Here is a 24,711-nt window from a genome sequence, read left to right on the forward strand (position 1 = left end):
GATTTGCGTGAGTGGAAAGTATTATTCGAATCTTGCATGTTGTACATATTTACAATAGTTTGCACGCAGTCTTCAGGGTGCATTATGTTTTATCTGACTGAAGTGTTAAGTTTAAAGATGAAAAGAGACAATGAGACGGAAACAGAGAGTAGGAAGCTGTGTAGTTGTATTGTACCAACAGCGTTTTCTCTGTCGTGCCTAGAGGCGGCTACTTGCTAGGTGACGCTGCACAGCTGGTGGTGGGTTGAGCCTGAGGTAGCAGGAGGCCCTGTGAGCTCCACAGCAGAACAGCTGGAAACAGCAGCCCAGCCCCACCAGTCAATCAGTCACACAGCCAGGCAGCCACCATGTAAGTCAACCAGCCATCCATCCATCCATGCAACGCGTCAGTCCGTCTCTAAATTAAGCATGAAACTCCATTATGTCATCCTTATCTCTAATTATGTATCTTTATGATGCTGTATGCACATTAGCATATTCTCTTTTCTAACGTATTAAATTACATTCAATCCATCCTCCCACATAGCTACTGAGCATACTACCCAATCGGGCAGCAAAGCATCTCTCATTCATCACATCTCCTCCTAATCCAACACCGCCAAACCTTTCATCCAACAGCAACCAATTTTGGGTCACAGCGCAAAAGCAAATATTACAATAGGCATCTCTGCTGTGATTGGAGGACAGCATAATGTGATGCATTAATGAATACTGTCAAGATTTTGTCGAGATTGACCTACATAAACCAACAGCAGGCATCTCATTAGGTGTCCCCTGCAACTTTCAGTGGAAGTGGATTTAAAGTTGAAGTATATAAAAATTGGCCACCTGTTGAATTCATTCTCCAAACGAATAAGTGGCAGCATATCACCAGATAATTGCCAACTGCTGCTAACATAGCTGCTGTTAGCTAGTTAACTTAAATAACCACACAGCTGGCGAGCTGACTCTGCTCACACAACAATACATATTGCACCTTTAATAGATGTGGATATCTTGCACAATTTTTGACAAATCTTTCCATGCTGCCTTTGGGGACTCCACTTTAAATATATGTATTAAATCTCTTAAAAACAGGCTCCTCCTTATCAGAAAGAGATTCATGATATGAGCAGCAGAAGACCTCAAGTAGAAAGACTATGTGAAGGTTGGGATTAATTATGTAATAATAAGGAAGGCAACTGTAACCATCCTGAATGACAATAGCAATTTATGGAGACATATATCTATAAAAGTTTATAGATATACATAAACGCCACAGAAAATGTTAGTCCCATTAGTTCAGGAGTGGTTAAGTTGGCCAAGTCGTGTCTCATAAACCTGAAGAAACTGGCAACATGACAAGACCAGAAGAAAAGCAAGGACAAGTAGAACAGCCGACTGGCTGTCATCCAAAGAAAATTTGCACATGACTAAAACTCAATATAATCAAGTTTTCTTTCCTAAACCACAAGGAGCATTTTAGTCTATTAATAGCACTTCTTTACTTTGAGTTCTGTTGATTAGGGTTCAAACAGATGCCTCACAAAGATAGGAAACATTAAGTTTCAGTGATCTCTTTGAGATACAAATATATGGAGCACTTTAAACAACTATTTCAAAAGAGAAGTCTGTCTTCTTCTCAGTTGGGGGGGGGGTCGTGGAGATACTTGAGTTGCCTGCATGTAAAAACTGTCGTTGAGAATCTTTACAGACTCTCAGTGCTACACCACAGGCAACGCAGTCTCACCCTGTCTTGTTTTGCTTTCTGTTGATGGCAGAGGAAGAGGTTAAGGAGGAGGAGAGGAAGTGCCTCCACCAGCGTCCTGCCTCCATCTCTCCATCTGTCAGAGGAGAAGGTGGTCCCTCCCCTGATTAATTAGCCGTCTTATCTGACAGGACATGTTTGATCTGATTAAAGCCTCTGGGAGAAAGCCGATGCCCGATGTGAAAGCAGGAAAGAAAAAAATAAAACACAACTCTTTCTCCTTTAACCAGGAACTCAATTACCTAACTTCGAGGGGCAACTAAACTCCTCCCTCTTTTGTACGTGTGTCACATTTATGTGCTTCAGAGCGAGCGGGAAAAAGGGCTCACAAACGTTTGTATAACACAGGATTTGGCAGTGAATGAGACTTAATTAAATCTGCCCGTAAAAATCGACTGTACACGTGTCACTCTCCTGCTAAGTCCCTTTGGTGTGTGTAGCCGTGCAGCTGTGCTTCCCTTTGAGTTTTACTGATATGTGAGGCGATGTTTTTCAGGATTATGTCAAAGAGGCTTCGTATTCCAATGCAGACAGGAGGTCTGGATCAAAGAGTTAACTGACTGACTCACTCACTGGGCTAAGCCAATGATACCGGAGTTTAAGTGTGTGTGTGTGTGCCTCGGAATGAAAGCACTCTCTCCTACGAACATGTGACAGTGAAAGAGCGCGATAGAACGTGAAGCGGTAATTTGTGTGCGTGGGCTAATAGCAGAGGGCTACGTTTGCACAGGGATTATCACGGGGAGGCCTCGTCTACGCACGGCCGCCTCGCTAAGTTTCCTCTTTGATGACGTTCCGCACCACAAAGCCCTAAATACCCAGATGAGAAGGTTACAGGGACGAGTGGAAATGGGAGCGTTTTGACGGGAGGTGAGATGGGCTGGCCCATTCCACAAGGAGATTTAATTTCCTTTAATGTCAGCCTCCGCACACGCTCTGCTGTCAGGCTATGAATGAAACGGTAATTGAGGTGTGCGTGTGTGTGTGCATGTGTGTACCTGTGCATATATCCTATCTCCGAGTCTTTATGCGTGTGTGTTTGTGCCTGTGCATGAATCCTTTTCCCCCAAAAGTGCCGGCCTCCTGTGTGTGCGATGGCAGTTGTGTCTGTCCTCTCGCCATTGACCAGTCTTGTAGAAGGCTAATGGAAAGGCTCCAGGCTGCGCGGGGCCTTTGATGAGCATAATTCCTTCACCTTGCCACGAGGAGGACAGGAGGAATCCAACTGTGTGTGCACAGGAGGGGGGGTGAGGAGGCGGCCGACGTGTCATTTCCCGCTGACGGATGGCCCCCTTGCTCGAGCTGACAGCCCCGTAGCTGTTATTTCATTTCGACACCCTGCTCTGTTTACCTCGCTGTAATTTCTGAGAACATTACCATGCTACAGGGGGAGGGGGGCGGGGGGCATTAGCGGAAAGAAAAAAAAAAGAAAAAAAAAAGGAGATGAGGACAAGGCAAAAAATAGAGAGAGAGAATGGGAGTTATAGATCCCAGTGCAAAAGGTGAAAGAGTGAAAAGGTAAGAAAAAGACGGAGGCAGCTGACATGACAGGCAGCTATAACACATTAAAGCGAAAATCTTGTTGCCTTTTGACAACGCTTGAGGGAAAAGAGACGTCAGTTGTTAGAAGTCTCACGTTCCGCCTATGGGGCTCTCAGGGCTGTATCCATTTAACTGATACAAGTTAGACTGATAGATATGTGTCTTGACTGGGGGCACTGCATCTAACGCCATGTTGAGGCTCAGAGCTGCCCTCACTCTCTTGTCAACACTTCTCAAACTGCATCTCCCGGATTCTGTCCTCCTTCTACCTTTCACACCACTGACCTCTCCATACCCTCTCTTCCTCCAGCTCGACTCCTTTCTTCAGCACCCTCCCGCTGCTTTTCCCTTTGCTTTCCGTCAATGCTTTTCCTGCTTGTTCTTCCTCCCTCTCCACTGTTGTCATATCCAATCTCTTCCACCCTTTATCCCTGCTTCTTCCTCCTCTCTTCCTCCTCTCTATCCATTCAGCTCACTCAAGAGATTAGATGCTGTATGTGTAATTGGTTCTACAGGGCTTCTCGACTGCTTCTCTAAACACTGGTACACGCTCTATGAGGGCGTGTGTGCATGTGTATGAGCATGTAAGCCAATCCTCGCTATTGACGTCCCTGAGGTATGCTGCTCCGGCCTGTTGTGTGACTAACCAGCAGCCCGCAGGAGCACAATTAAAGCACAAGACAATGGGGTTCCAATGTTGTCTGGAACGGGAAAAATTGCAAGGAAACAGTAGTTGCTGTGTTGCCTCTGCTGTGAGGATGTGTTGCTGATAAGTTTGCAGATGCCGGAGGGAGCGTTCCTGCACTTTTTAATATAGGTTGAGGATCGGCACTCAAATCTTGCTGTGGGAGTCTGAGTCTGCAGAATGGATTCAAAAAGACAAGCAGGCCAACCGAGTGGAAGGAAGGGGTGTGAAGGGGGAAGCAGGATCGGGGGAGTCGGAGGAGCATACGAGCGCATCAACTCAACTTCAAAAGCTCGAGTTTAATTTGTGAGGAGCCAGAGAATTCGGAGACAAAAAGGTAGCACTACAAAGGAGCTATCATTCTGTCAGCAGGCGAGTCAGCTGGTCAGACAACAGCAGGAGAAGTCAGGCGGGCAGCTTACTGCCCCTTTGATGAGCACTTCCCAACATTTTCTGTTGCGACTGATGAGCGGATGGCAGTATCACTCCACTTTTCCCTTTGTAGAGGCTGTTGTCAAGCGCTTCTCAACACTTTGCCATTCTGTCTGTTATCAAGCCCCTCTGTGACACTCAACTTCAAACCCCAGCCACATCCAAGACTGTACATTACAGTGTGTCCCCCATCACAGCCAGTGTCTGTCCACTGCAGCCTCTTACAAGACAAGTCAAAAACCACATAGCTGTTAGCAAAGCCAGGAAGCTTTGAATCACTTTTTAGTTAGTTGCTGCGCATTGAACAAATAGCAGCTCGTTTCTGTATCCTCCATTAGTGTGGAAGCTTTTTTTTATAGTAGAGGAAAAAGTCAGGTTCAAAGCATGTTTTCTTCACATCCAACAGACAAATAGTGAAACATTGAAGGCTTGCAATCTTCCTCGCAATCCGATACACGTCCTTAAAAACACGCTGAGATACACCAATGTACTTTATAATCAAACATATGTACATGTGTCTTCAACCTAGATGTGCTCGGCTACAGAGCAGCGTATTACGGAGCACAAGATAGACTACGAAAGTGCAAGCATGTATGATGAGCTACTTCTGCTCCTTACCAGGGGGAGTTGATGAAATCCACATCTCTGATTCAAACCTTCTGTCTGAAACAAAGAGCTGTGAGGCGGAGGATCCGTGCCATCACCCAGGGCAGCCATTTTCAATCCACTTACCATATTATGTCTGAACAGACAGCCGAAAAATAACACCTGTCACTTAAACCTGATAGTGCTGCAATAAACGGGTATTGGCGGTGGTTTAGGACAAAGAATGCAAACATACCATGAAGGCATGGCATTGTCACTGCTTAGGGAACTGAATTAAACATCATTTCTCTGTCAGATTGCATCCTTTCCACTAATTCTTGATCTGAATTCCCTTTTTGTGGGCAGCACTGCTTTAAGAACACTGGCATGTAAACGTGTAGTTCTCAGAGTGATTACAGAGGAAGGTAAAGTTGTGTTTTTGGGGGTTCGTTTTTTGATATCTCTCGTGTTCTTTATCTGCAGCATTATTTTAAGAATGTGTTTGCCCAAGTCTTTGTTGCATCTGAAATGAAATGCCAGGTATTCTACCTCAGCCAACCCCCTTGGCAGTATTTTGGCCTTTTTTCAGATTTCTGGCATTTCCATTCAGTTTTTCATAACAGTTGGATTGAAACTAGGGATTTACTGATCCAACTTTTTCTTATTTGGAACTGACCTTGACTCAAAGTGTCTGCCTCTTCCTTGTGCTTCTCTCTTTTTTCAGGAATGTAAAATCTGTGCCTCACTGCATGAGACTCATTGGAATCATTTGTGTGAGGTAACATGATGCCAGGTATGCTGTAGGGCTACAGATGGAAACTATATAATTAGCAGGAACAGATCAGTGCATTTCTCTTTATTTATTTCAGGTTTTTTTAATGCCTTTTGGTTTATTTCATTTCCTTCAGTGTCTGATTGGTTCTTGTCCATGTAAAAGGTCTTGAAAAGCAAAAAGGTCAACAGCAACGGAAGATCCTGAAATGCCTCACACAGCATTATGTCAGTAGTCCCACCTTAAATATCGTGACTGCTTGACATCACACTACGTCACAATGTCACACATATGCTCAATTTTTTGCCTATATTCAGGGTGGATGTGAAGCTAACTGGACACTGGAGACATGGTGAGCAGTGCTGGCTCATGCGTGTGTGAGTTGACTAATCAGAGAAGACTTTACGAGACAGGAGCTAAAGCAAAGCATTTCAGACAGAGGGCGAGTACAGTATTGCAGCATTAAAGCAAGTAAACATACATAATTGATCATTTAAAACAACAAGTTGAGTAAAAAAAAAAAAATGTCATCATCCAACAGAAGTGTAATTAATCATACTAACTAGAAATTACAAATCTACCACTTTAGTTTTTAAGTGTTTGCAGTGTAGTTGCACCAAGATCATCCTCTCGCCAGCAGATGGTTCGTTCTCCCATTAATTAACCTCTCCCTTTCACACTGAAGAGAAAAAACTGAAGTTCGCCACAGAGCACAAAGTTTGGAAAAAAACCAAAAACAAACTGACAAACAAACAAACAAACAAACAAACAAAAAAAAAAAAAAAATATATATATATATATATATACCTTTTCATAAGATTCAAAAGATAAAGAAGCGGAATATGAAGCTCTGGAGCAAAAGATTAGAGGCTCACCTTGCTCACGCAGCGTTCCATTTGGCTGGGATACAATGTTACCTGATTAAATAAAAATCTTACAAATTACCATACGTTGCTGCAGAGCACAGCTTAATACATCACATTATTCAGCGACAGAATTCTTCCCATGAGTGCAATCCTAGCCAATGACAACTAAGTGTGTCCTAGCAGCCCAGAGGCACTGAGGTGTTTAGTTTGGTTTTTAAGATCTGCACTCATTCACACACATAATTACACACACGGCCTCTGCACAGTCATGCATCTTATACACGCACAAACTCACGCACACGTGATTTTCCATAGAAACATGCACACATTGTCAATCTTTGTCCTATTACTGCGTACGGAAAATGACTTTCTAGCTACTCTGAATTATGCTGAGATGATAGATGCTGTGTAAGGAACAAAAGTGGGTGATGCATTATTGAGCCTTTGAGTATGCTAACACAGCGGTGGGGCTTTGTTTTACTAACTCTCTCAGCTCGGCCTGCTCTCTGCTGGTGCTGCTGGTGAAATATTCATCCAGCATAAGGCGCAGTGAGCACTATGGCACAAAAGAGGATTTTGGTATGTCCTCCTTTGTACCATTTTACTGTGCCGTTGCATGTAAATTCGAGAAAAGTTACAAGGAGAATCGTGTAATAGACAGAAAGCATTGAAGGTCAAACTTCTGATGAGAATTTTGATATGGTGCAACATCTGAATTATATTTTCTGTTGGTCACGAGCATAAAATACAGATTGAGTGTAAACAGCTCCTAAAAATATCCTATGACCAAAGACCAAAACCAACAAGTTTGTCTCTCAGCACTTCCCTACACTGTCTGTAGCAATCAGCCTGGAGCCTATTGATGCCTATCGAAGGCATTAATCAGTCAAACTGGAATTACTACCTCGCGGTTTGTATGCCTCCACTCACCACTCGAGCTGCCGGCGACATTCATGTCTGTGCGGACTCACATAATATATGTACTGAAGACTTGAAGAGTGTAATAAAAGGTATTTCTTGGTCATCACTATATTGATATGTATGATTTCTGAGGCAATAATTTTCAATGGTGAAATGTCACATTACCTGAAGCTCAATATTAGCCAAACCACAGAGCTTGTGGTGGACTGCATTCATAACCCAGCAGCACAGAAAATCTCTACAATCAAAAAGGTTTCAAGGTTGTCGCCTAAGATAAGTGTCACAGATTCAGTATCTGACCAATCGTGGAACACGGTCACAAACTCCCCGTCGGTTCCTGAGTTATGGCGTGGAACAAGTGTTTTTGCATAACATCATGCAATCACGGTGAGGTTGACCTTTGACCCTTTTGGAATTTAAAATGTCATCACTTTATCCTGTTAGACATTTGTGTGAAATTTTGCCATAATTTGCGCAGTTTCAGTCAAAAACATAATGTGTTTAGCGAGGTCACAATGGCCTTGACCTTAGACGACCAAATTCTAATCAGTCACCTGTAGATGTTTCTGCCAAATTTCCTGAGATAATGGATTCACAAAATGGCCTGATGGACTTACAAGAACTTAATGTCTCTAGCCACGGCTATTGCTAAAAGTTAATTTCTAAAACAGCGGGGTGCAAGGAAATTTTTTTTTTCTTTTTTTTTTCTTTTTTTTTTTTTTTTAACTCTAACAGGAGAGAAATTGCATTTTTGTCGACTATTTTCAGCTGCTTATTAAAACACTTTGGTGCTCGAGTGAGTTTTTAGAGTGACAGATATGTGGTTGTGGGATTGACTCCAAATTAACTGCAGTGCCCGTTTCCATCAAAATGAGGGAAAATGTCACCAAGTTTATTATCGTAGCTCATAAATGTGTTTCTAATATTTTTTTTTGACAATAACGGAGGTGTTTAGTAATAGTAATAAGCTACACTTGGCTTATGCTACACAGCTGACACTGTCTTGAAACATCATTGGTGGTTTGGGTATTTTTACAACTAGACTTCAGCTTTATCCTTTGACATCCAGGAAGTATCCTCTCCCGTATCAAGTGTAATTTCCCCCCTTTTGCAGATCTGTGATGGAGGGATCACACCTTCACTTTGCAAAACAGACATAACACCACTAAATTATGTCTGCCATCAATGTCATGGCTCATACATTTTGATGCCGGGTTAATGTGAATTTAAATGGGTCGATATGGGCTTCACCCGCTTAATCACGACCCCCTGATTTGATTTTGTATCTCCCTTGGTGAGCTAATATTCCAGAGATTAAAATTTCATGTGGAGCTCATATCAAAAATTCATTATTAACATGGAAGACGGGCGCAGCCACCCTTACCCCCGCGCGCCAGCAAAAGGAGACAAAACTTATGCATGCAGCGTAAGTGGGCAGGCACACATGCATGCAAAGACACTCTTTGCAACGCTCCCTGAGGACTTCAAGACAAATTCCTCCTGCCTTTGTAGAAATATTGAGGAATTTCCTTATAAGCTGTGGATATGTCCTCGGTCGTGCTCCCTCAGCTCAGGAGTAGACAACATTCACAAATGTCTTCCCGGTTTCATAATACATTTTCATCTCTGTAACCTTCGCATTTTTCCATTACGGTGTTTGCAACAACAGCTCATTGTGTTGTTGCCGGGGTAAATGCATTTTTCCATCTAATGCATCATTCATGATATAATTTCTGAGATTGAATTTCTCCTGGCTGACATCATGTGGAGGTGGTGGTGGTGGTGGTGGTGGTGGTGGTGGGGGTTGCCGGTGATGGTTTTTGGTTTTGGAGATGAGGTGAGAGGGAAATGGTGTCGAGCTTTTTGATTTCCTGTACTGACCAACATGAGGACCTGTGTCAAATCATGCAGGAAGCCAACTGGATCTATAAATGAGGGGTGATTATTTTCTCCCTCCGTCACTCCCCATTTTTTTTGCTTTTCACACACTCTTTTTTCAAATTACTATTAAAATAATTCACCTTCTTTCTATGCAGTCCACATAGCTGAGAACACTTGATCATTTACTTTGGGCAGAGATGAGAAAGAATACTTAACCAACTCAATATCCTGTAACTGTTGTGAAAGGCAATCTGCCAAAAAGGGGCTTTGATATTTGGTGGAGCAGACTTCCGCCAGTCACCCAAGAAACATGATTTAAGTCCGTGGAGAGAAAGTGGGACTCAACTAACAACATTTTTCCAGCTCCTTGGTGGCTTTGTGGAAAATCAGGCTTTAAAAACAACAATGCTTGCCTGGTGAACACACTTGTTGATTTTCTGCGATGATTGTGCACTTCATACGTAGCAATGCCATTCATATTAGTCACGTTAAGGCCTTTCAAGTTAGCCGATGTTTGCGGAGGAGTGAACATTTTGATTCCTGAACTATAAAGCAAAATGCGTGAGTGCCTTAATGAACTACTCAAAACAGTTCCATAAACAAACACTGAACAAAGGGATGCAATTTAGATTAAAAAAAAAAAAGGTTTTTGTTCTGTTCTCCACTGGTAATTGTTACATTCAAACTGCTGAACTACTATTGTGTTTGTGTTATTATAGTTAATGGAGTGCTGGCGGTGAGGTTCGCCCAGGCCGTCATGCAAACTAGGACTGCCATTGCAACCAAGGCTTCGCGTACCACAGGGGTGAGTGTTTAGTGGTGAGCAGCATAGCTAATTTGACAAAGCATAAATGATGAATTTGAGAAAAAAGACCCTGTACATGTCCACATATTTGTAATTTAGTGTAAATTAAAGACACAAATCGGATTTAAAAAAATATGTGAGGCTGCTGTTTTTCATATTTATTGTCACAATAACCAAAGAAATTAGGAAATAGATGTCATAGTTTGGGGTTTTTGGTTAGTTGTTTCCTGATTTATTTAGTAGATGACATCCTTATGTCTGTTTGTCTTTTTTTCAATATACACATGTGTTCCATTAGTAGATTATTTCTAAGCCTGTGTTTTCCCCTCACTTGTTGTTGGTTCGCAGTTGCCACTTGTGCCTTTTTCCCCGGTCCCCGTACGTCCTCTGTTCTCCCGCTTTGCTCTCCATGTCCTTAGCTTTATTTTTAACTTTAGATTTTCCCTTTGACATTCCTTTTCTTGTGTTTTGTCGTTTGAATTTTGAGCTTATCAAATTAGCTATTACCTTTGAATCTGCCTTTGGTGTTCTGTATTAGGGGCCCTTTTTTGAAAACCTTAACAATAAAAACATGCCATCACAAAAATACATTCTTCTTCTTCTGGATCACTATATTTTGTAAGGATTTAGATGTGTCAGGAATCCACCACATCCACTGCTTTCACTCTGGGGTAAAAACTCTCAAACAATTCCTTGATGCTATTTGATCTATGAAAGGGGCCTGTGTGGGCACTCGAGCCCTCCTCATATAGCTGTGGGGGAACACTGCACAAGAAAGGCTGGGAACTATTCCTCTGGGTTCCCAGGATCACAGTTATGCTGCACAGTGACCTGTTCACTTAAAATCTCCTAAAAAGCCCATGTGTCTCCAACATGCTCTCTTCTGCCGCCTCATTCGTTGCATGCTGTTCTCAGAGATTCGACACATACGGTCCTCAGGGCTGCCCTCAATGGGGTTCACCGCGTCATAAAATCGCCATGCATGTTAACTCCACGGTGCATGAGCCAAATGAGCCGTGGCAGTGGAAGTTAAGTGACTTCAAAAGGCCGCATCCACATGCCCCCCGCCCCCGTCCGTCCGTCTCCATAGCACATGTGTGTGTGAAGAATGTGTTCACCAGACCAGCCAGGTCAGAGGATTGAAGTTTACGGATAGGGAAAGAAGGGAAAGTCACATGCATTCACAGCCGTCTCACATGTTCAAAAAGCTCACAAATACACAGTCGCTTGGATAGCACGCAGCACTTTTTCATTCTGGTTTAAGAAGCGGACACATTCAGTATGTTGACAAGTCTGATTCAGTGTTAAGATGACAGGCAAGATGTGTGAGCCTCTTAGCCGAGTGGTACAGCATCATCAGAAACCGGGAGAGTGACAAACTCTTTGTTTCCCTCCCCACTCCATCACCTGCTTTCCAAATGGAGACACAATGCAATTTTCACTTATGAATATAGTGCAAAGCAAATAGCATACGCTGTTTGCCTGCTCCACAAACACACCCTGAATAACTACCGCGGGTCACGGACTCATTTGTTATCCCTTAATGTGCCACTACTCACCAGGGAACACTAAGGCTGCCACGTGAAACTACCCCGAGATGTGAGCGTCATATGTCTAACAGAAATACCTCGCCTTAGCTCTGTCACATCTGCGCAGAGAAATGACAACGCGGCGGAGGCGAGAGCCAGCCGGAAATATTGAAATATATATTAAAGAATTATTTCTCAATGGAAAACAGCAACAACAAAAGTAATAAAAAAGCAATAATGGAAGTGTTGTGCGGGGAAAGCCACTCAGAACAAATCAACATTTATGTGACATCAGTCGGGTTCAGTGGTGGAACTGATGCAATGATTTTCAATTACAAAACAGTGATGTGGAGTATTAGTTCCCGTTCCCTCACTAAACACAGGTTCTTGAGAGCTGCTATAAAACAGGTCGTGATTTCTAAATAAATACAGAGCGAGAAAAACAATACATACGCACTGCGTGAAAGCTGATTGATTCCTGATTTTTAATACTTCTTCCAAACTCAACATTTATTACGCATTGAATGTTGAATGCAATATGCTGTATTAAAGTCGGATTTGAAGGTGGCTGATGGATCATTAAAACTGGTCGTGACGAGGTATTAACATGACAGTCATTACATTTTACACATTTACAAGCAAAGACTATAAAAAGCATGTCAGCTCATAGCATGTCCACAAAATCCATTAAATGAGGTTTAAACTTAAGTATTTGTAACGATGACGAGCAGTGTTAAGACAAACTGCCATATAATAACAAATGATCCATGTGTGAGGCCTTTCTGTTTCCCCTCTGCTGAAAGCTACCTCTGGGTTCAAGTTAATAAGCATAACACCTGTATTTCAACACAAATATTTTAATCATGATACATTGTTTTTTTGTAATATGTGATCATAATTTTACATAAATAAGAAAAAAAATGGCACTATCTGTTTGAGCTTCATGTATTAAGAACAGGTAGAAATTGTGGGACTGCTCATGGTTATTGCTGTTCAAGTTGAGCTCCAGCTTTGACTTTTTTTTAATACAAAAATGTAATTTAGCCGCTGCTGGTTATGCAGTTATTATATAATAGTGGATATTGTGTGACAACAGTGGAAACGATAGCTCTTTCAAATTTTGCTACATTTTTTGTTTCTTGATTGATCTTTTTGGCTTTATTGCTGAAACAATTATTATCCATGATACAAATCTGGACATCTTTGATCAAGCATGACTATTACCGGGCCAACATAGTGCATTTCTAATATTTTTGCGTTGTGTGTAAACTCACATAAAGCTGTAGAAAACTATTGAGCACACATTAAATGGGCAGAAAACAGTAGGTTAATCAGGATTCACAACCAAAGAGGTGTAGGGGAGTAAATCTTTTTGGAAACTGCTTTAAGGTTTTGAAAAACCAGAACAAATCAAGTGCACAACAATGAATGATCGGCCATGACTAAGCAGATTTCTGTCTACCTACTGTTCAAAAGTAGTATGAGAATTTCAAAGTAGTGCAATGGGAAATTGATGATCAGTCGGACAATGGAATCTAGATCAACGGGTAGATTGGTAACAATATCCGTTACGTGTATGCTATCATGTCCATAACAGTACCTGATAGTGACATTAGGTCGGATCAGTCCCAACTTTAATCAGTTACATGTTTTTTTGTGGTATTGTTGCTTATCTTTTGTTCAATGATTACTTCTCAATTTATAAAAAATAAACTTACCTCCATAAAGCCATATTATAAAATAATTCCTTGTGGGAAATGTGTTATTTCACTCCTAAGACTCAGTGAAGTGAAATGCCTGCTAGCCATCCAGCTGCAACAACCAAAACCCCATGTAGGTGATAAACGCTTAATCGCACCCAAACTGCAACCATTACACCTCAACAAAAAATAAAAAAAATCCCTGTGGTAATTTCCCGCTGCTTCGTAATTCCTTTGACCCATCAAAAACAGTACTGTAAATTTCCAAACCCAAACCCAATCTCCTCAGTGTGCATTTCAGTGCGGCTGTCATTAGCAGCAGATGACCTATATAGAGGGGACTGCTGCTTGTTACAGTCTAATTCTCACCCTAAATGGCTCGGAAGAAGGGTGGTTCAGCGGGAGATAATGTGTTTGTTATGGACGCTAATGATACAGTGGAAGCAAACTAACGACCCACCCAGGGTGTCCCGTCGAGTTCAGCAGCTTCATCACTCCAATTCTGTGAAAACTTGGAAAAAAACTCTCATGGGCTTCCTTTTTTATGGGGAGGGAGGGGGTGGGGGGCTCAGAAAAAAAAGATGAAAGAGTCGCCAGCTCTTTTGTAAAACAATGCAGGGAGGTGGCATCGGAGAGGAAATGCAGAAAGAGTGAGATGGGAGGAAAAATTTTGGAGGGCAGTCATGAAAAGATAATAAAAACAATAACAACTGCCTTCATGCTTTTTATTGATGCCCAGGTGGAGTTGGGACCTGGTAAATAAGCCTGTTAACAGCACAGAGCAGTGGTGACACAGTGCTGTTGTAACCAACAACCGAACAAATGTGAGTCGAAGCCCTGATCGGCCTCCGTGAATGTACAAAAAGCATACCATCTGGATCGAGCACACACTGAATCAGCAAATGTGGAAGGGTTGCGCTCCCGAATAGAAGAAAATAAATAATTCACAGTGTCACACACACAAAAGGTGAAAAATTGTGCATATTTTTTAGGAGAAAAAGGAATGGTTCAATACATTTTTGTTGAAAGTTTTCAGGCACTTTTTCCTATGATGTGGGACTTTATTTTGAATCACCCAGCAGGGCTCCTCAATCTTCTGATAGACTTGCTTTTAACTCTGCTTTAATGTGTGCACGATGGCTACCCTGCACATCCTGTGTTCCCTTAGAGCTCTGGTCCTCTTAAATTAATGATTCACGTCCACAAGATGTAATTAAGTCCACAAACACAGGGTACGGGATGTAAAGTACAGGTAGCAGCACGGTCTGAACAAATAGCTACAGCAGAAGAGTAAAGGTTTAAAGAAAACTAACTTGTTTTTCAGTGACAATACAAGAACCTCCTCGAGCGTTGCCATGTTCAGTGTTGTAAACAAGCAAAATCCTGGGAGGGAGGCCTATTATGCTTTTATTTCCTTTCCTTCAGTGTTTTATGTAGGTTCTTGTGCATGTAAAATATCTGGAGAATTAAAAACGTCAAAGTCTGCACAAGCAGAAGCTCCTCTCGCCCGCAGAAAACATGGTAACTGAAACACCTCGTCAGTAGTCCTGCCTTTAATTCCATGACTTTGTGACATCACACTACGTTACTGTGTAATTATTGCCTAGTGGCTAGTTTGGCATGTCAGAAACTAATTTAGCACAACTGCCCTGAGGTTGTTAGTAGTGCTGGCTCAGGAGTGTGTGAGCTGACCAGTCAGAAGAGACTGGGTAGTATGAGAAAACTGATGAGTTCTTTGAGCATTAAAGCTTGTAAGCCTATTACGTAAACCAACAAACATGGAGTCTAAGAACAGAGGTGATCAGCAGAAAACTAAACTACAAGAGAAGTCATTTGAAGGTTTAGACGAAGATGCCCGCTGGGTAATCGGGAGGGGGAATCCCTGGTTTGTAAGCCTCCAGATAGATGTCATGGGTCTTGGCAGCAGAGACGGAGACATCAGCATCCACATGACAGCATGAGAATGTGTGTGAACTCCAGACTCTGGAGGAATGTTGGAAGGGAAATGGAAGGGCCCACAAGATGGAAGAGGGTCACCTTATCCAGAGGTCATCACGAATCGAGAGCGAGTGCAGGGAGGAAAATCACATGCAGGGTGACTCTGAATAAACATCAGTCATCTGATGTCAACACCTGCTTTATGTCTCCAGATAATTAACTGTCAGATCAGTCCCTGTAGGTTTTGGCATTTCCATAATCACTCCATCATTTATCATTGCCATTCAAGAGGACATTATCACGGTCAATGCCATTGTCATTACAGTAGACAAGATCTTGGTATTTGTATCAACATGCAAAGAGGATTTTTTTCTTTGACTTCAGGAAATGAGTTAAGAGGTACTAAAACACAACAACAACGCTCTCAGAAGTGACACTATGGCCCACTGCACAAGGCTGCACAATAAACAACACAAAGTAGGAAACACTAGCCTACTTAGTAAATCCTTCAACAAAGCGTCTTGGCTCATCAGCGTGTTATCTGGACGGGATCTAATGAGCTCTTAATTTTAGAGCGTCTGCATCATTAACGGGGCCCGCCGTTTGATACCACAGCTGTCAAATAAGACTTTCATCCTAACATGACGATGGAGGGGAAGGACTTTTTCACATCACGTGTGTGTGTAACTAACATGATGTGTGATTATCTATGCATGAGAACAGAACAGATTTAAGAAAAGTAAATATGACGAATTGATGTCGCAATTGATTCCATGCTATATTTGGTGATGTAGTGACAGAAAGGCACGAAGAGGATCAAGGAGACTAACAGAAAGAGAAACATGTTCTGTCCCAATTAGGTCTTTAAAATCGGGCCAGTCAGGCGCCCTGGCATCTCCCCTGGGGCAGTCGTCTGTGAAAACAATCACCATGACCTGCAGCACTGGCAGCTCACTAGCATATGAAGTGTGTCATTCAGGGGAATGACATCAGAGATTGCTAAGGGGGCCTGCAGGTGTCAAACATGACTTCAGACAGGGAGGAGGGATTTGTTATACGATGTCCTTTTACAAGACAAACCAAGGGGATTAGTGTTCGTCACGTCATAGAGTGATTAACAACACCCATGTCCTTCCATTAGCCTGACCTTGTTAAGCATGTGTTGCATGATTACATGGTCTGTCACTATCGTGTGTTTCCACCATTACCAACAACGGTGAGTGTTTGCTAAAATCTTCACAGCTGTTGCTGTAACGTTGTGAGCACTTTTTGTTGTTGGTTACTGTTGTTGTTGTTGCCATTGGAGTGACCTTAAGGCTGCCCGGCCTCACTTGCATTCCTGCTCTCTTAAGTGTGAAGGCTCTCCATGTTCTACTCGCTCCCCTCGCTCACACACATCTCTGGCTGCTATAATTAGAGTAATTGGAATCAGATGATGCTGGCTTAATTGGAAAGGAATGCAGACGGGGCAACGGGGCTTTTCCGCACGGGAAAATCGTCTGGAGGAGAGTACACGAGACAGTAGGGAGGAATGGCGGGTGGAGGACGGGTTTACAGTCACGCACTCGGCTCCTCTGGCTTTAATGAAATTGGCAGGATTTTGTCGTAAACACACCAACAAATTACAAGGCCTAATGGAGTCTGAATGCTGTCATATGTTGGCGGTACTAGAAAAATGATGTCAGGTATGGGCAAAACATTCAAATTACAGGAGCAGGATTTATAAACAGCAATGAGTGAAAGTTGAAATTCAAACTCCTCATCCAACAGTAGCTTGGACTTTGGGTAGAGCAATGCACAAACATTTCATAGTGAGGGTCAAGGTGCCCGCGGGGTGATAACGATACATATTGCATGATGAAAGTTGGATACACACTTGCCAACAAAGGGCCAGAATATTAAAGGTTAGAATCCATCGGTAAGAGGGCAAGTTTCATTTAAACTGTGCCAGAAGCAAATTTTCCTTCTGAGTTGAAAGAGACTAGAAGAGAGAGAGGCTGAAAGAGAATGAGAGGGAGAGAGGTAGAGAGGGAGAGACAGAGAGAGGAGGAGGCCAGGCTGGTTTCATTCTGCTGAAAGTCACAGATGAAAGTCAGCCTGATTGTTTGCTGTTTTTGCGCCCTGGCCACTGATTCGTGGAAAGAGTGTAAGATTCCCCCACAGGCACCGGCGGCTTAATGAAGGAAAGAGATACACACCTGCCTCAGGGGTAGGGACTTCCTCATCAAATTCTGCAGCTGGCCTCCTTATCAAAAGGGGGCAGTGTTGCCTACATGTGCCAACCTGTGTGTTTATTGAAGCGAGAGTGAGTGCATGTGTTCGTTGTTTACCTAGTTAAAGAGCTGCAACTGCATTAAGTCAACAGAGGTTGATTAAATTATCCTGAGGATCCCACAACTTGCTCGCTGACACCGGAGTTTGTGCCATGTGTCTGGCGAGCCTAATAGAGAGGCTCGTTTATCAGGTTCAAGCTCTCCATCTCTGGCTACATCTCATTACCCTTAACATGGGGGTGGTAACCAGGGGAGAAAAAATGTAAGCATACCTCCATCTCTGTCTCTCACACTTGTCCATGTGGGCTCGAAATGTGTGCATGCAGCTCTTTTGTTTTGCCTGCCACTTGCTGCCGGACTGCTCAGAGCCTTTGTCTTCCTGCGATGCTCCCCAGATCTCAGTTCGTTACAGAGCGTAATTAGCGTGGCGCGAGCGGACTCCCCAGCCGACACACAAAACTCATTAAATTCCACTAGCCTGCTTTTTCGCTGGCACACTCTCCTCGCCCCATATTAATCTTCCTTCCAACCCAAACTTTAATTCTCTGAGAAAATGTTTATGGGGGGAATAACTGCTTCCGCCCTCACATGCAATAACAGTGTGCCTCTTTATTGTGTTTTTTTTTTTCCTCTTAAATTCAATGCTGCTTTGTAATGTGATCCAAGGTCAGGTCTGATGAGTGTCTGGCTAATCAGATGCAAGGTGCCACGGCGCGAAGATGAGAGCGGTGCACTTTCTCTCCGTCCCTCTCTCACGTCTTTGTCTCCATCTCTCTGCGTGCCTGCCCGTATCTCCAGACAATGACCAGATTCATTTCCAGACTCCCTCCCGCAGTCTCCCTCGCTACTAACAGGGCCACACAAACAAGGTCATTCAGACTGCTGTAAGAGGAAGATGTATCATTTACTGGGAGATGGATGACATGATGTCTCCGCAAAAAGCTTTTATTTTGACCAGAAGTATTACTGCAACCCTCCAGCCCCCTTTCCCCCTCCCCTCTAATTGAACAAGGAGGCAAAAGACAACTGCCACTTGAGCTGGAAAGGAAATTGCCTCCTCAGTATGATGGAAAATACACAAACCAGCGTTGAAAAATGGTTGCAGTCGTCCTGCAACGTGGCCTAAGATGGCTGAAGACAGATTGAGTAAATTGGAGATGGTCATTCCTTGATGACCTATCTGGCCAATGGCGCAAAGGGCAGTAAACTCCCCTCCATTACTTCTAATAAAGTTCCCTTTTGGCACTATTATACTTCAGTTTTCCTCTATAAGACAGCAATAAAGAACAGTTTAAACGCAGGGTTTACCACTAGCCTTCTGTTTGCATCAAATATCTCACTGCTGGTCTCCACTGAGCCTCCACAGTGCATGATTTTTAGCAGATCCAACTTGATCACTATTGGCCGGATTGCTATGAAATTATGTGCCTTTTTTGCCATTTTTGTTGCACAGCTGACGAATTATCCTGAATTTGGTGATCCCGTCATTGTGCGCCATCAACAGGTCAAAAGTCAATTTTTCCTGTATTCAAAATTAAAACCAAAAACCCACATACTCATGACATTCCCATCATCCTCAGCTGTGCACTGTTTTTACTGCTAATAAGCTAATGTTATCATGCTAATTTGCTCATCTACAGTAAGATGGTGAAGATGGTAAGTTATATTGTCATTGTGGGAATGGTTAAATAAGTGTTGCAGTACAGCCTCACAGAGCAGCTTGAGTTTCTGTAGACTCTAAGGGGCAGTTCTAGGAATGCTGGCTGCAAATACACGATTTTATTATCTTTTGACTCAAGTGGATGGTTCACACCAAAACTATAATGGCACAATATCTATTCAGAGGAATTTGATGAGCAATAGAAACACTTAAAGCCAATCTAAATCCATCTGAATGTACAGGGCCTTCAATTAGCCACATTATCTGGACATTTTTGTACAGACATTTTGTAGAGGTGCTCATCATATTAGTTTCCAACTCTAGCTCTTTGGGATACACTTTTCAGATAGTCTGCTTCAATAAGTCTTCTTTAACATACATTAGACTGCAAATTACCTGAGACATATTGCGAAAGAGTCTTTGGTGCTGACGGGGTCTCTGAAGTATGTTTTGTCTATACTAATGTCCTCTTTGTCGATCACCGGGATAATTGAGGTTGACTCATCCAAACTCTGGTAACAGATTGTTGGAGTCTTCCAACATCTTTTTTCTTTGAAGAATTTCATACAGCTATTTCTTTCTGGGTTTTTTGGTTTGTTATTCTGCATAAGGTATAGCAGTTACAAGTAATCAATAACCATTTTCTAAAGCTGCCGACACAGCTGGAGCAGGGAGCACATGCTTGGTGCCACTGCCTACAGAGCTTTAAAGTTAATTAATGAGGATGCTCATATTGTTGTCATAATGACGATATAAGCATCATATGCTTATTGTGTTGTTATCAACATGAACATCGTATCGTTATTATGAGGAGGATTAAAGTTATCTTTATGGTGATTATTCATTGTGTGGATGTCCATTTAGTTTTGTGAATATGGAGGTATGGAAGCAAAATGAGTGACATTAAAATCAAATACAATTTGTACATATATATACACACACACACACACACACACACACACACACACACACACACACACACTCACACACACACACACACACACACACACACACACAAAGTATATGTATATAGTGTATAGTATATTTCATTCATTTTAGCATCATAATATGGTACATTTGTGGATCTGTGTTACTGTATTCAACTGCCCATTAATCATTAACACACATGCAGGTGTGCAAAGAATATTTTTTCATTAGTAAGTACAGTAAAAAAAAAAAGCATGTTGACTTTTCTAGTTTCGGGTGGTTTTCAATTTTTGATTTCAGTTAATCTACATACTGGATCCTGGGATCAGTTCAGTAGTTCAGCGTTGTGTGTGGTACGACTTTCAGGTCTACATCAGTGCTGCTCAGGCAGAAAGAACAGTGATATAGCTCAGCAGACTGACAGCTCCTGCGGAGCTCATGGGCCAGACGAGTGCAGCCAGCGCTCCCGTGGGTCCGACACCTGCCAGATACAGCGGGATGTGAGCGGGTGACAGCGGGGTATCGGAACCCTCGAACCCTCCTCAGCCATCCCAGAAAAGTAAAACCTCACCCGGGCTGGCAGAGAGACAGCTACCACTGGGACTTCCGCATCTCTGCCTAGCATTAATTTAACCTGCTTGATGGGTGACTGGCTGCATTAACTTGACATTTGCTTGTGCACATCATGTCAGTTGGCAGAGGATAACAGCAAATTAGGAGCACCATCATAGTGTCGCAGAGAGTTTTTATAGTCTATATGTGATTTCTTTTTTTTTTTTTTTATCGTATTATCTTTTCATCACAGAGGTGATGAGTTTTTAATTAGCCGTAGAGTTATCTGCATCATGAGCAGTGACCTTGAAAGGGCAGAGGCTGATAACAGAGTTGAAAAATGAAGTAGAATTAAGTAGAACAGAATAGAGGAGCAGAAAGTAAACACTGCTTAACAATGCTCTCAGAGCGCAGCCTATAATCATCTAAATCTACATCAACTGAGACATCAAAGCAAATATCCAAGAAAAAAAAGAAGGCCAGACTCCACATGAACTTCAGCAGCTCCCATGGTCCCTGTTCCCAAGTCAAGTCCATTCAGTCCTATTAGCAAACTGCAGGTTTTGCTAATGTCCAAAGCTATCCAGGCAGGTAGCAGTACCCAGTTATGGTAATAGTTTTGCCCAACCCTTTGAAGCCACGCTGGCCGTAATGGCGTCTGAAGAGAGTGATTGCGGGGGTACAACCCTCCAGGGACTCATTAGCGAGGAGCGGAGCTATTTGAAGAAAAGCCCTGTATGGTAGAGTGCGGGGAGAAGGAGTGTTTTTTTTTTTTCCTGGACATGTTTTTTTTTCTTCTTACTACTGTTTTCCTGTCCAAAGAAAATACACAGGGGTGTGGAGCTGTGCGAGAGCAGACTGGGACAAAACTGGTTGACTGTGCTTGTTGTGGGCAGCAGTTAGTTGGCAGGGATGCCAGAGAGCTGAAGTAGCACCAGAAGACCCAGGAGGGAAGCCTGGATAGGAAGAATGTGATGCGTTGGCAGGGTGCAAAAGAGACACGGAGAGAGAAAGTGAGAGAGAGACAGACAGAGAGAGAGAGTGAGAACGCTCAAAGGAGAGAGAGAGAGCGAGTGAGTGGGAGTCGGACGGGAGGATAGCCGTGGGATGCCGTCTTTTAGCTCCAACAGAAGTGCACAGCAGGATTCAGAGCAGGGCGCCATCACAGATGCGCTGGGACTGCACATGCTGACAAGTACATTAGACTTTGACTCCTGTTACGTCAATCTCCAACCATGACAGGAGGCTGCCGCCTGCCTGGATAAGACGAGGACATCTTGAGATATCTTCTTGGATAGCAATGAAATGAGAAACGAAAGCCACGAGAGCTCTAAAAAAAAAAATGTTCATGGGCGCGTCTTCTGTGTGTGACAAATGTCCCACTTGAGAGCTGCGACAATTAGGTGATTGATTTATCAAAAGGAAATTAATTACCACCTGTCTAAATAATCCGTTCATTGTTTCAGTTATCTTTCCAAAGAAAAAATGTGCTGGTTCCAGCTTTTTAAATAAAAGGGTGTGCTACTTTTCTTGAGTCCTTTATGACAGGAAACGAAGGGTCTTTGGGTTTGGGACTGATGGTTGGACAAAATAAGCATTTGAGGTCGTCACTTTGTAATATTGTATGACCTAAACAAATATCAACCTTAAAATACAATGGCATAAGTCTACATGAAAATAACATCAAAATATAACAAGATGGACGATATTTCTTGAAATTCTTTTTTTGCTGGATTCCTCTGGGTACCACTAGAGGCAGCTTGCATACCACCACTGGTACTTGGTTACCATGCTTTGAGAAATATGTATAAAGTTTAAATGATTAATCAGTTAGTAGTTAAATATTAGGCAGACTAAATGATAAAGAAAATATTTGGCAGATTATTTGATAATGAAAATAATAGTTGGGTATAGCCATAGCCCACACTAAGCACTGCTTCCAGTTTAATATAATAATGACTTTAATCAGCTCTACTAACTGCCTAAATTGGATCATAGCTCAGCAAAGGTCGAACATCTTTCTATAAAATGTTGATATTGGTTTTGCCTTAGTCTGTGTCACAATATTTCATCAGCTGCAATTGACCCAAATCCATACAAATGACTAAAAAGACATTCATGAATCCATGTTTCATCCACATTTTGTCACATGCAAAGGGAAAAAAAAAGAAGTCAGCAGTGCAGAGAGTGCCTGAGCGTGAGGTGTTCGTTAACTGGAAGATCTCTTCCTTTAAAAAGACCCCCAGCATTTACATTCCCCTAAACCCTTGCCTTTCATGCCAAGCCTGCTTTCAATATCAAAGCTCCTTTTGAGAGCCTCTGGTGGAATGATAACAGAGAGAAGGGGACTTTAGTGAAAATGTAAGATCTTGAAAAGACGGAGAGATGAGGAGAAGAGGGGAAGAGAGACGGGAGGGGGAGGGGTGGGAGTCGGGAAGACAGCATATCAATCACCACCCTTTAACTGACACAAGTATTCTGAAGTGAGGTGTTTTTTAATTTATTTTTAATCTTTTTTTAAACATGCGTGGGGATTGTGAACATGATGCTGAGAGCGTGATAAAACATCATTAGGCATCCATGAAAGAGGCTCAGAGTTTTCAGCGACAATAGGATCCGTCTGTCAGATACATTGAGGATTACAGACGGCAGCGTGGAATGGATGAAATGACTTGTTATGGGAGAAGAAAGGTCTCTTTTATTGTCCCTCGGATGACACGTGTAAGCTCGTACGTGGGCGTGCAAGCGTGTGTGTGCGGTGTGTTGTGAGCGTTTGAACACGAGCGAGCTGGTGTACGTTCTGTGTCTTGCTGCAGAAATGTCTGTCTGCCAGCTGAGCGCACCTGGAAGCTGTTTGAGATAAACCGAGGCTGTTGCTGATTACTCGAGACAGTGCAACACGCATGCCAATCTGAGTACACATGTATGCATTTGCGCGAAAGTGTGTGGTCTGCAAAAACTTCATTTTAATGTTTGCGTGTTCAGGTATTAAAAGTGGATGCAGAAAGAAAATATAAAACAAGGCACAAAACCCCCACCAGAAAAAAAAAAGTAATTGCAGACTGTAAAGCAGGACAAACACTGGCAACATTCCAGTGAAGACTTATTAATTATTTTGTGAAGTTTCTAGATTTGGGGCGGAGGAGAAAAAGACTCAACTTTCACCGCCTACATTGATGAAAGAGATTCTTTGCTTTGTATCTTATTACAAATGTGACTTTTTTTTTCCCGTCAGGATGTTTTTGAATCGTTTGTCTGTGTACCATCTGACACAGATGCAGAACAGGCAACTGCTGTAAGACAAAAGCAACCAGGCAACCATGTGGCTGTGTTTTGTTTTTGTTCTAATCCACTTTGTACCACTCGGTCCTGACCGATCTGATCTTGTTTTGCTACAATCCAGCGTACACTCGTGGTCTTTTATTAGGGCAAGTTTAGTATCAGTATCCTACTGATATACTGAAAGCTCAGAGGGCTTCACAATCTGTACAGCACACAGCACTCTGCATTCTTACAGTTATGGGTCGGATAAGGAAAAAAAAAAAACTTGAATAAAAACATAGAGGAAACCTCAGACAGAGGAACGGTAGCTCTTTCAGCGCAGACTGTCATGCAATACTGTTGGTACACTGATAGCAGAACTAGGATTACAATATAGAGAAACAGAATCTCAATATTGAGCCTGCAATAACAGATTGTCTAGTGGGAGGCGGGAACGAGTTGCAAATACAACACTGACATCCGGTACCATCCAATTTGTGTTGATATGGTGGGATTCGAACAAACAGTTGCATATTTATACAGCACATAGAAAGCAACATCATCAATCCTTTCAAGTGGTGTTTCTGGCCATATGAAAATGTATTGAAAAAAAGACATGGATATCATCATTTCCA

General features: G+C 42.5%; 1 protein-coding gene across 9 annotated transcripts in view; it reads right to left on the reverse strand.

Moving 5' to 3' along the window:
* Positions 1-24,711, reverse strand: part of rbms3 (RNA binding motif, single stranded interacting protein) — a 282,075-nt gene that overhangs the window by 70,133 nt on the left and 187,231 nt on the right. The window lies entirely within an intron of this gene.

This window comes from Acanthopagrus latus, chromosome 3 (genome assembly GCF_904848185.1).
Source record: "Acanthopagrus latus isolate v.2019 chromosome 3, fAcaLat1.1, whole genome shotgun sequence".
In the NCBI taxonomy this organism is placed as follows: Eukaryota; Metazoa; Chordata; class Actinopteri; order Spariformes; family Sparidae; genus Acanthopagrus; species Acanthopagrus latus.